The sequence below is a fragment of the Tachypleus tridentatus genome, chromosome 10 (genome assembly GCF_004210375.1).
Source record: "Tachypleus tridentatus isolate NWPU-2018 chromosome 10, ASM421037v1, whole genome shotgun sequence".
Lineage (NCBI taxonomy): Eukaryota > Metazoa > Arthropoda > Merostomata > Xiphosura > Limulidae > Tachypleus > Tachypleus tridentatus.
The window spans coordinates 26,888,775-26,902,545 of NC_134834.1; positions in this window are offsets into that span (position 1 = coordinate 26,888,775).

The window sequence follows — 13,771 nt, forward strand, 5'->3', positions numbered from 1 at the left end:
CAAACAGAGGCTGTATTGGATAACATATCAAACTACTTCAAACAGAGGATGTATTGGATAATATACCAAACTACTTCAAACAGAGGCTGAATTGGATAATATACCAAACTATTTCAAACAGAGGCTGTATTGGATAACATATCAAACTACTTCAAACAGAGGATCTATTGGATAATATACCAAACTACTTCAAACAGAGGCTGTATTGGATAACATACCAACTATTTCAAACAGAGGCTGTATTGGATAACATATCAAACTACTTCAAACAGAGGATGTATTGGATAATATACCAAACTACTTCAAACAGAGGCTGAATTGGATAATATACCAAACTATTTCAAACAGAGGCTGTATTGGATAACATATCAAACTACTTCAAACAGAGGATCTATTGGATAATATACCAAACTACTTCAAAGAGGCTGTATTGGATAACATACCAACTATTTCAAACAGAGGCTGTATTGGATAACATATCAAACTACTTCAAACAGAGGATGTATTGGATAATATACCAAACTACTTCAAACAGAGGATGTATTGGATAATATACCAAACTACTTCAAACAGAGGCTGAATTGGATAATATACCAAACTATTTCAAACAGAGGATGTATTGGATAACATATCAAACTACTTCAAACAGAGGATGTATTGGATAACATATCAAACTATTTCAAACAGAGGATGTATTGGATAACATATCAAACTACTTCAAACAGAGGATCTATTGGATAATATACCAAACTACTTCAAACAGAGGATGTATTGGATAACATACCAACTATTTCAAACAGAGGCTGTAGTGGATAACATATCAAACTACTTCAAACAGAGGATGTATTGGATAACATACCAAACTACTTCAAACAGAGGATGTATTGGATAACATACCAACTATTTCAAACAGAGGCTGTATTGGATAACATATCAAACTACTTCAAACAGAGGCTGTATTGGATAACATATCAAACTACTTCAAACAGAGGCTGTATTGGATAACATACCAACTATTTCAAACAGAGGCTGTATTGGATAACATATCAAACTACTTCAAACAGAGGATCTATTGGATAATATACCAAACTACTTCAAACAGAGGCTGTATTGGATAACATACCAACTATTTCAAACAGAGGCTGTATTGGATAACATATCAAACTACTTCAAACAGAGGATGTATTGGATAATATACCAAACTACTTCAAACAGAGGCTGAATTGGATAATATACCAAACTATTTCAAACAGAGGCTGTATTGGATAACATATCAAACTACTTCAAACAGAGGATGTATTGGATAACATATCAAACTATTTCAAACAGAGGCTGTATTGGATAACATACCAACTATTTCAAACAGAGGCTGTATTGGATAACATATCAAACTACTTCAAACAGAGGATCTATTGGATAATATACCAAACTACTTCAAACAGAGGCTGTATTGGATAACATACCAACTATTTCAAACAGAGGCTGTATTGGATAACATATCAAACTACTTCAAACAGAGGATGTATTGGATAACATATCAAACTATTTCAAACAGAGGCTGTATTGGATAACATATCAAACTACTTCAAACAGAGGATCTATTGGATAATATACCAAACTACTTCAAACAGAGGATGTATTGGATAACATACCAACTATTTCAAACAGAGGCTGTATTGGATAACATATCAAACTACTTCAAACAGAGGCTGTATTGGATAACATACCAACTATTTCAAACAGAGGATGTATTGGATAACATATCAAACTACTTCAAACAGAGGATGTATTGAATAACATATCAAACTACTTCAAACAGAGGATGTATTGGATACCATACCAACTATTTCAAACAGAGGCTGTATTGGATAACATATCAAACTACTTCAAACAGAGGCTGTATTGGATAACATACCAACTATTTCAAACAGAGGCTGTATTGGATAACATATCAAACTACTTCAAACAGAGGATGTATTGGATAATATACCAAACTACTTCAAACAGAGGCTGAATTGGATAATATACCAAACTATTTCAAACAGAGGCTGTATTGGATAACATATCAAACTACTTCAAACAGAGGATGTATTGGATAATATACCAAACTACTTCAAACAGAGGCTGAATTGGATAATATACCAAACTATTTCAAACAGAGGCTGTATTGGATAACATATCAAACTACTTCAAACAGAGGATCTATTGGATAATATACCAAACTACTTCAAACAGAGGCTGTATTGGATAACATACCAACTATTTCAAACAGAGGCTGTATTGGATAACATATCAAACTACTTCAAACAGAGGATGTATTGGATAATATACCAAACTACTTCAAACAGAGGCTGAATTGGATAATATACCAAACTATTTCAAACAGAGGCTGTATTGGATAACATATCAAACTACTTCAAACAGAGGATCTATTGGATAATATACCAAACTACTTCAAACAGAGGCTGTATTGGATAACATACCAACTATTTCAAACAGAGGCTGTATTGGATAACATATCAAACTACTTCAAACAGAGGATGTATTGGATAACATATCAAACTACTTCAAACAGAGGATGTATTGGATAATATACCAAACTACTTCAAACAGAGGATGTATTGGATAACATATCAAACTACTTCAAACAGAGGATGTATTGGATAACATATCAAACTACTTCAAACAGAGGATGTATTGGATAATATACCAAACTATTTCAAACAGAGGATGTATTGGATAACATATCAAACTATTTCAAACAGAGGCTGTATTGGATAACATATCAAACTACTTCAAACAGAGGATGTATTGGATAACATATCAAACTACTTCAAACAGAGGATCTATTGGATAATATACCAAACTACTTCAAACAGAGGATGTATTGGATAACATACCAACTATTTCAAACAGAGGCTGTATTGGATAACATATCAAACTACTTCAAACAGAGGCTGTATTGGATAACATATCAAACTACTTCAAACAGAGGCTGTATTGGATAACATACCAACTATTTCAAACAGAGGCTGTATTGGATAACATATCAAACTACTTCAAACAGAGGATGTATTGGATAATATACCAAACTACTTCAAACAGAGGCTGTATTGGATAACATACCAACTATTTCAAACAGAGGCTGTATTGGATAACATATCAAACTACTTCAAACAGAGGATCTATTGGATAATATACCAAACTACTTCAAACAGAGGATATATTGGATAACATACCAACTATTTCAAACAGAGGCTGTATTGGATAACATATCAAACTACTTCAAACAGAGGATGTATTGGATAACATATCAAACTACTTCAAACAGAGGCTGTATTGGATAACATACCAACTATTTCAAACAGAGGCTGTATTGGATAACATATCAAACTACTTCAAACAGAGGATGTATTGAATATCATATCAAACTACTTCAAACAGAGGATGTATTGGATACCATACCAACTATTTCAAACAGAGGCTGTATTGGATAACATATCAAACTAATTCAAACAGAGGATGTATTGGATACCATACCAATCTGCTTCAAACAGAGTATTTTTCATAATATACTAAACTATTTCAAACAGAGGCTGTATTGAACAACATACCAATCTGCTTCAAACAGAGGCTGTATTGGATGATATACCAATTTGCTTCAAACAGAGGCTGAATTGGATAACATATCAATCTGCTTCAAACAGAGGTTGTATTGGATGATATACAAAACTACTTCAAACAGAGGCTGAATTGAACAACATACCAATCTGCTTCAAACAGAGGCTGAATTGAACAACATATCAATCAGCTTCAAACAGAGGCTGTACTGGATAATGTTTAATATACTTTCATGCTCAGTGGGAAATTTATTAAATCATGGTTGAAAACACACGTATAATAGTTGAGACTCCTAAATTACTCGTATGAAATTGCTTTTATAGGCCTTCCTGAGCTGGACTAGAGAAAACCTACTAGACCGTTTAGACTTTTTTCGAATAATGTGATGGTCACTCAATCTATGGTTTCGCCCCTAATTCTTTGTTTCACTCAATCTAAACAACGTGATTTAGAGGCGACGGATTTAAAAAATGTTGTTATTGCTTCACCCCTTGTAAACACCATACATGCTACGGTTAAATAAGGTGAAGTGTATGTCTTACTTAAAGAACATTTATGTAAACTTGTTTTAATTTTAATGTTATAACAAACAGCCAGTAAATGCGATATGCTGCACCGAATCTCAATTCTACAGTCAATTAGTTTGTTTGTTTTGTTTTTTGAATTTTGCGCAAAGCTACTCGAGGGCTATCTGTGCTAGCCGTCCCTATTATAACCGTCACATTATAACGCCTTCACGACTGAAAGGGCGAGCACGTGTGGTGCGACGGGGATCTGAACTCGCGCCCCTCAGATTATAAGTCGCACGCCTTAACGCAACTGGCCATGCCGGGCCGATATTATGTGTCAAAAAATTACTTCTAAAGATACAGTTTATGGTGAGTTTGGTTCGTTATTCAATTGATATAATTATCACAGCTAAAATGATTGCTTTTAAAAGAATATTATCTAGAATATTATACAAGATTTTGTTTCAAGTGCGTATTTGTACGGTTTTATTGTAGTAGTTGTTTTACTCATAATAGTTTTTGTCAGGCTCAAACGAAGTTTGAACATTTGTAGCTGTTTCCAGCATTGGTAGTGAGAGCACATGAAACATGTTTACTCTCTAAAGTTGTCAAAACAAGTTTATTTGACTAGTTTAAAATGTACGTTGCGACATTGTATGATTGTCACATAAATATCTTGTTTGTTTGTTTTTGAATTTCGCGCCAAGCTTAACGAGGGCTATCTGCGCTAGCCGTCCCTAATTTAACAGTGTAAGGCTAGAAGGAAGGCAGCTAGTCATCACCACCCACCGCCAACTCTTGGGCTACTCTTTTACCAATGAACAGTGCAATTAATTATATAACATTATAACGCCCCTCACAGCTGAAAGGACGAGCATGATTGGTGTGACGAGGATTTGAACCCGCGACCCTCAAGGATGCGAATCGAGCATCTTAACAGCATGGTCATGGCAGGCTCCACAGTCAGATGCGCTAATCATTGGTTCTGATAATTACAAACGAGAATTTTGTAAAATTAACAATGCGATTCAGAAATTACTCCACATAAAATAAATTCTTGAAGTGTTCTTGGAAAAAGAACTTTATCAACCTTTACAATTTACGATACAAGAGTTGTTCCTGAAACGTAGTCTGAGAATCCCTGGTATTTTACGAAAGGCCTTGTCGGTAATCGTGTCATGTGAGTGGTATATTGTTAATCATTTTTCGTTTCTTTCATTCAGAACCTCTTACTGATAATTTAGTAAAGTCAAGTTTGTTTGTTTGTTTGTTTTTTTTAATTTCGCACAAAGCTACTCGAGGGCTATCTGTGCTAGCCGTCCCTAATTTAGCAGTGTAAGACTAGAAGGAAGGCAGCTAGTCACCACCATCCACCGCCAACTCTTGGGCTACTCTTTTACCAACGAATAGTGGGATTGACTGTCACATTATAACGCCCCCACGGCTGAAAGGGCGAGCATGTTTGATGTGACGGGGATTCGAACCCGCAACCCTTAATTACAATCGTTAATTGTGAAGTATTTATCTAGCTTTAATTATACTCGTCATATGGTGTGAGTATTCGATCGATAACATTTTCAATACTGTATTCTTTATCTAGTTTTTTACTGATATTTAGAAATTAGGAGGGTGTGTAATACCAATATATCTACCACACTGTGTGCACAATATCCATTGTCGCTGACGTTTTCAGGCATACTGGGATACAACATACATACTAGTGATCAAAATACTATTTATATAATCCATTTGTATGGTATGTACGCCTTTTTCAAGCTGCCGAATTATGATTATAATTAATTATTCTTGTCATGAAACATTTATTTTAGGCCTGTGATATTTTGTTAACACTACATTTTTTATCCAGTCTATTAGGAACTTCCAAAAGTTGAAGAGTATATAATAATAGTATACCGACTACGCTATGTTTACCATATTCATTGCCGACGGCGCGTTTTGCTCAACCCAGAGCTCATCACACCAGCTGGTAAACATAAAAACACAGGTGGTCGGAACATGTATAATTAATTATTGTCATGCTTGGCCAGCTTGAAGAAGGCGTTCACATCGTAACATCTATCTTACTTGCAGTATGTTGAAATACTTATATCATAGTTAACCTACAGTGTAAGAATTTTAGACGAATTTTTGTGGATTTTTTTGTTTGTTTGTTTGTTTAGTTTTAGTCAGCTGAAGTCATTATTGAAAGTGTTGTACATTCGACGTTAAAACTGGATGTAAGGAAGTCGAAGTTGGAATGGGTTGACGTCAAGTTCGCGATGTATCTTTGCGTGTTATACGTGTTATACATTGTTAGATATGTAAACACTGGATTTCTGACAATGGTAATTTCAATATGCAACAGGACAATGTGCCTAAAAAAAGGTTTATAAACTTTTACTTGACTGGTTGGTTTGTTTTTTAATTTTACACAAAGCTACACGAGGTCTATGCCATCACAGCCCACTTCCATCTCTTGGGCTACTCGTGTATCAACGAATAATAGGATTGACTGTAACATTATATCCCCCCAACGGCTGAAACAGGAAGCATGTTTGGTGTAACAGGAATTTGAACCTTCGACCCTCGGATTACGAATCGAGTACCTTAACTACCTGGCCATGCCGGGCCTACTTAACTGGACAAAATGGACACACGAGTTTTGCTACCAGAGGCACGGCATTATGTCTGCAGATTCACGCCGCTAAAAACTGGGTTTCGACATCCGTGATAGGTATAGCCCAGTTAGCCCATTGTTTAAATTTGTGCTTGATTTAAAACAAACAAGCAAGTATCCACTGTTAAACTGTCATCTTCAATTATTATGATACTGAAATAGATGTTTTGTAGTGATCATTTAAACATGGAAAGAGACAGGAGAAACAACTGAGACAGGGTTTGGAAGGTTTTAATGAAGAGAGAGATAATTAGATTGGGTTTGGTTTGAATTTTGTGCAAAACTACCCCAAGATTGCCTACAGTAGTCATCCCCTACTCAGCAACAATAGACTAGAGGGAGGATATCTATCTAGTCAACACCGCCACCTCTTGGGCCACTCTTTTACCAACGAATAGTAGATATGACCGCAACCTTATAACGCCCCACATAGGTAATAGAATAAAAAACAAATTCACATGGAACTAGATAGAGAGGAATGCTAGTATGAACTTGGAAAAGAAATGATAAGTTGGTATTACCAGAAAATCTGTATTGGAGTCATGTAATGATCTTGTAAGTTACTTTAAACATTTCTTAATCAAAAACTGCCAAATTAATAAAGAAAAGAGTACAGAAAATTGCCAACAATAAACCCTGAGTGCATCTAAAAATATATGGCCTAGCTGTCTCCTGACACAAGACCTGTTTTTATTTTTAGGGGAAGGAGGGTGAGTGTACACACCTCGCGTGTGGCTCGCTATAGCTTTGAAAATTGTTCAGAGTTTCTACTTTCTTTATGGGCCTTTCTCACTCGTGTACCTGTCGAACATGGTCGTTTCTTTTTTTGTGTGCGTTTCCGGAAATTAGGATTTGTATAAGCTGGGTTGATGAGTTTTATTATTTCTCTGAATGTAAGATCTTACAGCAGGAAAGAGTGAAATTATTGCGTAGATATCTTGTAAATAGGCCTAACTTTCTTACATTTTACAATTTATTAAATCCTGATACCAACAAAAGTTACTTTACCAATGTTTAGATACTTCGATTTCTTTTACAACTAATGTTCGCGTTTTATTTGTTTAAGTTATTTGTTATAATCACATATCCCTGCTTGAACTATCCGTTTAAATAAACTTCGTAAAATCATGGCAAAGAATTTTGATGATCTAACACGTTTGTTAAGTGAGACTAAATAAATTACTGGTTCCTATTAAGTAAGACAGTTTGTTTAGTGCTAAAAAATTGTTAACGAAATATTAAAGATATTAGAAGTACCGTCCAGACAAGAGAATTAGCAAGTAACTTAAATTTCTTTTAGCGTTATTTATTTGTGAGATTGGACCTATTATTAATTACGTGGAACTTGTACACGTCAGACAAATAAAACACTTTTTTTATTTTTAAGTGGAGTAGGCCTTTTGTATTCTTCACCAAAAATTTTGTTTCTTTTGAATTTCGCGCAAAGCAACTCGAGGGCTACCTGCGCTAGCCGTCACTAATTTAGCAGTGTAAGACAAGAGGGAAGGCAGTTTGTCCTCACCACCCACCGCCAACTCTTGGGCTACTCTTTTACCAACGAATGGTGGATTTGCCCGTCACATTATAACGCCCTCACAGCTAAAAGGGCAAGCATGTTTGGTGCGACCGGGATTCAAACCCGCGACCCTCGGATTACGAGTCGAACGCCTTAACACGCTTGGCCATGCCGGGCCATTCACTGAAACTAGTAATACGACGTTCAGAAAGACATTACTCACATGATTATATATATATATATATTTAGTTCTAAAGTCCCTAACCCTCGGTAAGTTTACGGACTTACGATGTTACTGTGCAAAGTTCAATTACTCGTGTTGTATAGGGTGGTTTTCCACTAAACAAACAACCTTTTCCTCTAAGTGGCTCGGCGATAAGTCTGAAGACTTATAACGCTAAAAAACAGATTTCGATCCCTGTGGCTAGCACAGCACAAATAGCCCATTTTGTAGCTTTGCGGTTAACAAGAAATAAACAAACAAAATCCAAATTCCCCTTTTAACTTCAACTGTATCAGTTTTGTTTAGCATGTGCGTGCGTGAAAAAACAAAGGTGACACCACCAAAAACATTCTAGATGTAATACACACACACATATGTATATAATTTATTTGTATTTTCGTTTGTATAGGGTTATTACAGTTTAACGATATTAAAGTCAAGAGTATTAAATCTGTTTAGTAATCAGGTGCTTTGTTATCAGCACTTACTAATTTGGGCACAGATGTGAGAACAGGGTTAGTTGATCCTAAATTACATCATTGTGTGTAGTTCGTATAATAATATTATGTAGAATGAAGACGAATCTTCACAAACCAGTGAATGTAACTCGTTCTCATCACATGGCGGGTATCGAACAATATGTATTAAAAACAGTGAACTCACAGCTGAGTAGAATCAACACGAGAACTTTGAATTTTGCGTGGTTCAAAAACACAACAATTCTCAGTAGAAACACGTGTGAAAATATAATAGCATGGTTAAAAACCTATTTCTATGATTTTCTTTACTTACATATTAGTTAGTGAAATAAAAACATGCCTTTAAACTGATCAAGCTTTATCAGAGGCGTCATATATCTCATCACATTACACCTTATTTGTTTTTGTATTTTAACATAAACAGATGTGTCAAATAAATACCGGATATAAAATACGTGTATAAAGTTTTCTTTTGTAACAGTACTCAAATATCTTATGTTGCGAAGTTTTGTATTTCAAGTTCAAAGCCAGTTTTTCGGGAAGACCAATGTGGTGTAATGTTTCATATAACGGCACTAAGTATTTAAAAGAAGGTCATATGAAGCTTCTAGTCATATGAAACTAGATAAAAGGTGTCCATAAGTATCTATGTCTTTTTTAATCGCTGTTGATAAGTATAAAGCTACTTTACAGAACTTTCTGTGTTTTGATCTCTGCCAGTGTCGAAACAGGGTTTGAGTGTATCTTACAAAAACTCAGACGAACTTTTGAGTCATGTGGGTGAGGTCGTCACTTGTTATCCAAAATTGTTGGGAGAGACACTTTGGAAATCTGAGACTTTTTCCAATTTTTTAATCGTTAATGTCCGACTACTTTGGCTTAGTAAATAGGAATATTTGCATGGTAAGTTTAAAACAACACATATCTCCACATGGCTTAGCACATAAACCAAATAATATTCCTTGTTTTCCTTATGAACTGGTGATTAGGAAAGTAAGCTGAAGAAGAAATGCCCACCTTTCAAAAGGTTTATAAGAGTTTCTATTTCAGTTTTATCTTAACTTGATTTCGAAGTGTTTTTACGTTTTGATGGTTACGTAAGTCTTGCTACGCAGAATACCCAAATTTTCTTTGTGTATAATCATCATCAGATATCTTTATTTTTACATAATCTACAGCTAACATTTCTGGTTATCAAATAATAAGGAAAGCGTGAACGTGCACGGGGTGTTTCAAAAGTTGTCACAGATGGCGTTTCATATGCTTTTTGCGTTTTTCAACAAGCATACGAAATCAGTCCCACAAATAAAGATACCGTAGGCCCGACATGACCAGATGGTTAAGGCACTCGACTCGTAATCTGAGGGTTGAAAGTTCAAATCTCCGTCGCATCAAACATGGTCGCCCTTCCAGCCGTGGGGGCGTTATAATTCGACGGTCAATCCCACTATTCATTGGTGAAAGAGTAACTCAAGAGTTAGAGGTGGGTGGTGATGACTAACTGTCTTCACTCTAGTCTTACACTGCAAAATTAGGGACGGATAGCGCAGATAGCCCTCGTGTAGCTTTGCGCGAAATTCAAAAACAAACAAACAAGATACTGCAAGCGCCATCTTCTCTAGATATTTATATTTTTTAATACTCTTCATAGTAAAATGAGATTTATCTGTATCACTAGTTTCATACTGCTGAGAAAATGAAGAGAAATAAAAGTAAAGCTAGTTTGTAATATCATGTAGTTTTGAAACTCACTGTATCACATTCTAAATAACTCCTTTTATTCTTTATGTGTCTTTGATGAAATGTTGTTTTCCATAGAGTAAACAGTGTTAAAATTGTAATTACTGTGTTTCTTTTATAATCGCCTGGTTGTTGCAATAGTGTTTCATGCGTTCGCAACATTGAAAACAGTTTATAAGTTAAGATGTTGTTTTGAATTAAGCACAAAGCTACACAATGGGCTCTCTGTGCTCTGCCCACCACGGGTATCGAAACCCGGTTTTTAGCGTTATAAGTCCGCAGACATACCACTGGGCCACTGGAGGGCTTATAAGCTAACTATGTGCAGTTTTACCTGTTATCACTTTTAATAAGTTTACTCAGAAAATTTGTGCTTTAGAAATGTATATAGATATATGTCAGTACGTTACAAATTATGAGCTCATGAGATACTGAAAGATTACATTGGTTTAATTATAGCTCGGTTATATAAAAGAATACGTGAAATGAATCAAGGAATCTCTTAACAAACTTTTACTTAAATTCATATTGTGATCTACGTACAATTCAAATAGTGTTCATAATATAAGTTTCACAATCTAAGTATTACTATATTTTAGACGTGTTTTAAAGCAACACTGTATTAAAAGTAGAATAAGTGATAACATTTTGTTTTCATGTCTGTTATATTATTTTGCGGAGTGATATTTTTAAAATCTAGGTTGCGCTTTAAAAAAACCCTAAAAATATTTAAGAACAGTGAACTAAAAGACAGTCCCGTGGACAAGTTTTTAATTGTACCTGTAGACAGTATAGAATAATTGAATGTCTTCAGAAACTTATCTTGTTTCTCGATACGCAGTTTCAGACTCGTTAACATAACAATGGTGAGTGAAGCCACGAAAATTATATTTTTGTCTCTTTATTTTATATGTGAACAACAACCTTCAGCCTGTTCATATGAATTACTACTTTTTGTCTCTGTTTAGTTGTTATTAAACACAAACCTACACAGTGAACTATATGTGATCTGCACAACACGGGTATTGAAACCCAGTTTCTTAGCGTCGTAAGCTTCCACACGTATCGCTGAGCTACTGAAATCTATTATTGGTCAATAATTATTTTTAAAATTGAATGTTCTGTTTCTTTGTTAAGCCCTAAAACACACCATGGGCTATCTGTGCTATGCCCACACTTTTTAGCACTATAAGCCAACAGACTTACCACTGAGCCACTGAGGGACAAGATGTAATAGTAATAAGTAGCTAGCTCATTATATAGACAAGCTGTTCCAGAATGTAATTTTGGAATGCAATTTGCCAAGACTGCTCGTGGCTTCGTAAAGCAGTAACACATATTTGTATTTTATATTACTTTTTTCCTTATTTCTCCATTTAATTGATCTCGTATTAAAGTAGTTAACAAAATTACTCCACGTTTCACATACTCCCTGAAACGAGTCAGAGCAAAATAATTTGAGTTTAACCAAACACTAGTTAGGTTCTCGAAAATAAATGTTTTCTATTACAATTATTTACGAAAATAAAGCTAATAATATTTATCCATCTCATGCAATTGATATGCTTTCGGTAACTAACACATTTCATATCCAAGTAGTAAATTGTTTATTAGGGTCTGCAACGATGTATTCAGGCTTAGCCTCAAATACGTCTTAGATGTGCCTTTAGGAATTCCTTTCGACTACAAAATATATTTCAATTCAAAGACAAATTAAGACGGCAGTTTCTCTAAGTATCTGTTGTCGTTCATACATATAAGTTCGTCTGCCTGAAAAGTTACACCAGGTGTCTCCGTGCAAAAGTTTGTTTGTGTTTTTTGAAGTTCGCGCAAAGCTACATGAGGTTATTTGCGCTAGCCTTTCATAATTTAGCAGTGTCAGAAAGAAGGGAAGGCAGCTAGTTATCAACATCCACCGTCAACTCTTGGGCTACTCTTTTACTAACGAATAGTGGGATTGATCGTAACACTATAACGCCTCTACGACTGAAAGGGCCAGTAAGTTCGGTAACAAGGATTCGAACCCTTGGATTACGAATCGAGCGCTCTAACCAATAGTCTATGTCAAATCATATGTGGTAAGTATTGCACCAGGTTATGTTGTGTCATATGTTGTATCTCTAATAATATGCTCTTCAATAACCCATTTCTGTTTCTGTCAGTCTTTTATTCATGAAGTTTTTTTGAAACGAAAACCTTCGATGGACTGTCGGCCATGGATTTGAAACTTCTTAAAAGTTTGTAAAACACTCAGTGATGTCGAGAAACCCACTTGTTGAGAAATTTATATGAAAAAACGGCTCGTTTGGGTTGAGAAAATATTTTACGTAGAAGAGCGAACAACGTTTCGACCTTCTTCGGTCATCGTCAGGTGACACAAGGGCACGTCTGCAGACTTACAACGCTAGCAACCGAGTTTCGGTACTCGTGGTGGGCAGAGCACAGACAGCCCATTGTGTAGCTTTGTGCTTAATTACAAACAAACAAAATCCTCTTCTACGAAAAAATATCCAGGAAAATGTACATCTGATTTGATCTAAGCGTTTTTATTTTGTTTTTAATTGTTTTATTCTAGAACTTAAAAAAGAATACCTGCTTCAAAACCACTCACCCTCACCTGTTCACATTCCCTCAGTACTCAGCCATTAAGTTTGTGTTTTTATATTCTCGAAGACCCCGTTGCTCAAACACACATAAATTCATAGTTTGTATGTAAACTAAGTAATATAGGAAAAGTAAAGGCCCGGCATGGGCAGGTGGGTTAAGGCGTTCGACTCATAATATGAGGGTCGCGGATTCGAATCTCCGCTCGCATCAAACATGCTCGCCCTTTCAGCCGTGGGAACGTTATAATGAGACGGTCAATCCCACTATTTGTTGGTAAAAGAGTAGCCCAAGAATTGGCGGTGAGTGGTGATGACTAACTGCCTTCCCTCTAGTCTTACACTGCTAAATTAGAGACGGCTCGCGCAGATAGCCCTCGTGTAGCTTTGTGTAAAATTAAAA